At 54.5% G+C, this 5,000-nt stretch overlaps 1 non-coding gene across 1 annotated transcript in view; it reads right to left on the bottom strand.

Moving 5' to 3' along the window:
- The window catches only part of LOC126433703 (small subunit ribosomal RNA), a 1,910-nt gene extending 570 nt beyond the window's left edge, over nucleotides 1–1,340 (bottom strand). The window contains exon 1 of the ribosomal RNA XR_007578685.1: nucleotides 1–1,340. This exon is cut by the window's left edge and continues 570 nt beyond it. This is a non-coding gene — a ribosomal RNA (small subunit ribosomal RNA).
- Between the last annotated feature and the right edge of the window lie 3,660 nt (nucleotides 1,341–5,000).

Here is a 5,000-nt window from a genome sequence, read left to right as displayed (position 1 = left end):
CAATCTGTCAATCCTTCCGGTGTCCGGGCCTGGTGAGGTTTCCCGTGTTGAGTCAAATTAAGCCGCAGGCTCCACTCCTGGTGGTGCCCTTCCGTCAATTCCTTTAAGTTTCAGCTTTGCAACCATACTTCCCCCGGAACCCAAAAGCTTTGGTTTCCCGGAGGCTGCCCGCCGAGTCATCGGAGGAACTGCGGCGGATCGCTGGCTGGCATCGTTTATGGTTAGAACTAGGGCGGTATCTGATCGCCTTCGAACCTCTAACTTTCGTTCTTGATTAATGAAAACATACTTGGCAAATGCTTTCGCTTCTGTTCGTCTTGCGACGATCCAAGAATTTCACCTCTAACGTCGCAATACGAATGCCCCCGCCTGTCCCTATTAATCATTACCTCGGGTTCCGAAAACCAACAAAATAGAACCGAGGTCCTATTCCATTATTCCATGCACACAGTATTCAGGCGGGCTTGCCTGCTTTAAGCACTCTAATTTGTTCAAAGTAAACGTGCCGGCCCACCGAGACACTCACTCAAGAGCACCCTGGTAGGATTGCAACGGGGTCCGCCTCGGGACGCACGAGCACGCACGAGGCGCGTCGCACGCCTTCAGCTCGCCCCACCGGCAGGACGTCCCACGATACATGCCAGTTAAACACCGACGGGCGGTGAACCAACAGCGTGGGACACAAATCCAACTACGAGCTTTTTAACCGCAACAACTTTAATATACGCTATTGGAGCTGGAATTACCGCGGCTGCTGGCACCAGACTTGCCCTCCAATAGATACTCGTTAAAGGATTTAAAGTGTACTCATTCCGATTACGGGGCCTCGGATGAGTCCCGTATCGTTATTTTTCGTCACTACCTCCCCGTGCCGGGAGTGGGTAATTTGCGCGCCTGCTGCCTTCCTTGGATGTGGTAGCCGTTTCTCAGGCTCCCTCTCCGGAATCGAACCCTGATTCCCCGTTACCCGTTACAACCATGGTAGGCGCAGAACCTACCATCGACAGTTGATAAGGCAGACATTTGAAAGATGCGTCGCCGGTACGAGGACCGTGCGATCAGCCCAAAGTTATTCAGAGTCACCAAGGCAAACGGACCGGACGAGCCGACCGATTGGTTTTGATCTAATAAAAGCGTCCCTTCCATCTCTGGTCGGGACTCTGTTTGCATGTATTAGCTCTAGAATTACCACAGTTATCCAAGTAACGTGGGTACGATCTAAGGAACCATAACTGATTTAATGAGCCATTCGCGGTTTCACCTTAATGCGGCTTGTACTGAGACATGCATGGCTTAATCTTTGAGACAAGCATATGACTACTGGCAGGATCAACCAGGGAGCTGCGTCAACTAGAGCTGAGCAGCCGGCCGCCCGGGAGTGTGTCCCGGGGGCCCGCGCGAACACGCAAGCGTCCGCTCAATTATTCTGCAAACAGGAGGAGGCTGAGCTCCCCTGCACAATACACCTCGAAACCCTCTCAGGTCCCGGCGGCGCGCAGCGCCGTCCTAAGTACTTGGTCGGGTTCGAGAGAGGCGCAATCGCCCGGAGTTTGGCGAGTAGACGCTTTAGGTGCGACCACCCGTGCTCCCAACTGAGCTTGCCGCTGCCGACAGAGGCCCGGGAGCGTGCTGTCGTGGCATTGCCGGCGGGAGACAACACGCGCCACCTACGGTGGCCGGCAGCTCCAACGCCAGCGCCACAGAAGGACAAAAGCCCCACTTGGGTGCCGAAGCGAACTCTCCCAGCACAGCGCACGCGCCAACACGTCCGCACAGCTGCGATACAATCCACCTGCGAGAACCGCAGAGGCGACCGAGCAGCAGACGGCGTCGCGGCGCCGAGCGCCGGGCGGCGGCGCATCCTCAGCGCACACAGTCCTCAATCGGACCAGCACACTGCAGATGTCCACCGCGCTTCGCACCGGGCCCGCGAGGACCTACTTTGGCCGCACGGCGCCGCGTGCAGGGTGCGCCGGCGCGCAGCTGCGCCGCCTGCCGCCTCCGTCGGCCGGCGCGCCTGCCACTGGCCGCCCCCACCAGCCGGCTGTAGCGCGTGCGCCCACGCACCGCGCGGCCAGCACGCCGGGAGGCCCCCCCTCACCGGCCGGGGACGGTCCCACCCAGCCACCGCCGCGTATCGCTTCACACCCACATGCCATTCACGTTCGTGGGCATGGTGGGTATCGCTGAAACAACCGGTTGGTAGCTCAACCGATCGTCGCCATCACTGATTCACCTCTAGCGAGAACAACCGCACCACAACGGTTTACCAGTTGTTCATTTGCGTAACGTCACCAGCAAACGTAGACGTCCATCGCCATTTGCAAATTCAACGATTGTTGCATGCCTGTGTCAGGTGTCACGACACACTATGTCTGCCCACATACACGCAACAACATGTGCACGCTTCGCGAACACGTGGAAGGTGGCCCCCGTACGTATGCGATGTCCATTGCGCGAACGACTGTCAACCGGCCTCTGTCGCATGTCGCAGATGTGGAACGCAGTGCACCATGCTATCACGGTGTGTGAGAAGAGACGACTACGTCTGACAACACGCGCCACTACATCAACAGACGGCTCATGCTGATCGCCATCCACGGCATACCATACTGCAATCCAGCTCTTATAGGGCGACGACACGTAGCTGAGTGCACAATATTTGGACCGTATGGTTCGCCGTTGTTGGCGCAGTCGTGGTACGGTCACACATGTACCACGATGTATCATTCAGTACATGAGGACCAATGTGCAGTACAGTGTGTGATTTGGACGTACAACATCAGCGGACAGTTGACACAAGCCGTACCACAACGTAGGCTGTGCTTCGCCATGCGAATGCCAATGAACAACTGCGAAGGGCATTGAGCATGTACGTCCTGCTGCCATCCGCATTACAGTGTATAGCTGCAAGGTGTTTAACATGAAGCGATACTCTGGGGACCGGGCAGTGCGAGTAGCAAACTATATTGCGGGGGTTGCAGTTAGGCAACACTACACTAATTTAACGCGTCGTATGACAATTACAGAGCAGGTTAAGGCCCAACGTGTGTTGGGTTAAGGCCCAACGTGTGTTGGGTTAAGGCCCAACGTGTGTTGGGTTAAGGCCCAACGTGTGTTGGGTTAAGGCCCAACGTGTGTTGGGTTAAGGCCCAACGTGTGTTGGGTTAAGGCCCAACGTGTGTTGGGTTAAGGCCCAACGTGTGTTGGGTTAAGGCCCAACGTGTGTTGGGTTAAGGCCCAACGTGTGTTGGGTTAAGGCCCAACGTGTGTTGGGTTAAGGCCCAACGTGTGTTGGGTTAAGGCCCAACGTGTGTTGGGTTAAGGCCCAACGTGTGTTGGGTTAAGGCCCAACGTGTGTTGGGTTAAGGCCCAACGTGTGTTGGGTTAAGGCCCAACGTGTGTTGGGTTAAGGCCCAACGTGTGTTGGGTTAAGGCCCAACGTGTGTTGGGTTAAGGCCCAACGTGTGTTGGGTTAAGGCCCAACGTGTGTTGGGTTAAGGCCCAACGTGTGTTGGGTTAAGGCCCAACGTGTGTTGGGTTAAGGCCCAACGTGTGTTGGGTTAAGGCCCAACGTGTGTTGGGTTAAGGCCCAACGTGTGTTGGGTTAAGGCGCAACGTGGGTTGGGTTAAGGCGCAACGTGGGTTGGGTTAAGGCGCAACGTGGGTTGGGTTAAGGCGCAACGTGGGTTGGGTTAAGGCGCAACGTGGGTTGGGTTAAGGCCCAACGTGTGTTGGGTTAAGGCCCAACGTGTGTTGGGTTAAGGCCCAACGTGTGTTGGGTTAAGGCCCAACGTGTGTTGGGTTAAGGCCCAACGTGTGTTGGGTTAAGGCCCAACGTGTGTTGGGTTAAGGCCCAACGTGTGTTGGGTTAAGGCCCAACGTGTGTTGGGTTAAGGCCCAACGTGTGTTGGGTTAAGGCCCAACGTGTGTTGGGTTAAGGCCCAACGTGTGTTGGGTTAAGGCCCAACGTGTGTTGGGTTAAGGCCCAACGTGTGTTGGGTTAAGGCCCAACGTGTGTTGGGTTAAGGCCCAACGTGTGTTGGGTTAAGGCGCAACGTGGGTTGGGTTAAGGCGCAACGTGGGTTGGGTTAAGGCGCAACGTGGGTTGGGTTAAGGCGCAACGTGGGTTGGGTTAAGGCGCAACGTGGGTTGGGTTACGGCGCAACGTGGGTTAGGTTAAGGCGCAACGTGGGTTAGGTTAAGGCGCAATATAGGTTAGGTTAGGTTAAGGCGCAATATAGGTTAGGTTAGGTTAAGGCGCAATATAGGTTAGGTTAGGTTAAGGCGCAATATAGGTTAGGTTAAGGCGCAATATGGGTTAGGTTAAGGCGCAATATGGGTTAGGTTAAGGCACAATATGGGTTAGGTTAAGGCACAATATGGGTTAGGTTAAGGCGCAATATGGGTTAGGTTAAGGCGCAATATGGGTTAGGTTAAGGCGCAATATAGGTTAGGTTAAGGCGCAATATAGGTTAGGTTAAGGCGCAATATAGGTTAGGTTAAGGCGCAATATAGGTTAGGTTAAGGCGCAATATAGGTTAGGTTAAGGCGCAATATAGGTTAGGTTAAGGCGCAATATAGGTTAGGTTAAGGCGCAATATGGGTTAGGTTAAGGCACAATATGGGTTAGGTTAAGGCACAATATGGGTTAGGTTAAGGCACAATATGGGTTAGGTTAAGGCACAATATGGGTTAGGTTACGGCGCAACGTGGGTTAGGTTAAGGCGCAACGTGGGTTAGGTTAAGGCGCAACGTGGGTTAGGTTAAGGCGCAACGTGGGTTAGGTTAAGGCGCAACGTGGGTTAGGTTAAGGCGCAACGTGGGTTAGGTTAAGGCGCAACGTGGGTTAGGTTAAGGCGCAACGTGGGTTAGGTTAAGGCGCAATATAGGTTAGGTTAAGGCGCAATATAGGTTTGGTTAAGGCGCAATATGGGTTAGGTTAAGGCGCAATATGGGTTAGGTTAAGGCGCAATATGGGTTAGGTTAAGGCACAATAT

The sequence above is a fragment of the Schistocerca serialis genome, unplaced genomic scaffold (assembly GCF_023864345.2).
Source record: "Schistocerca serialis cubense isolate TAMUIC-IGC-003099 unplaced genomic scaffold, iqSchSeri2.2 HiC_scaffold_1173, whole genome shotgun sequence".
NCBI lineage: Eukaryota > Metazoa > Arthropoda > Insecta > Orthoptera > Acrididae > Schistocerca > Schistocerca serialis.
The sequence above is the reverse complement of the archived record's forward strand: the minus strand, read 5'-3'. Positions and strand labels throughout refer to the sequence as shown.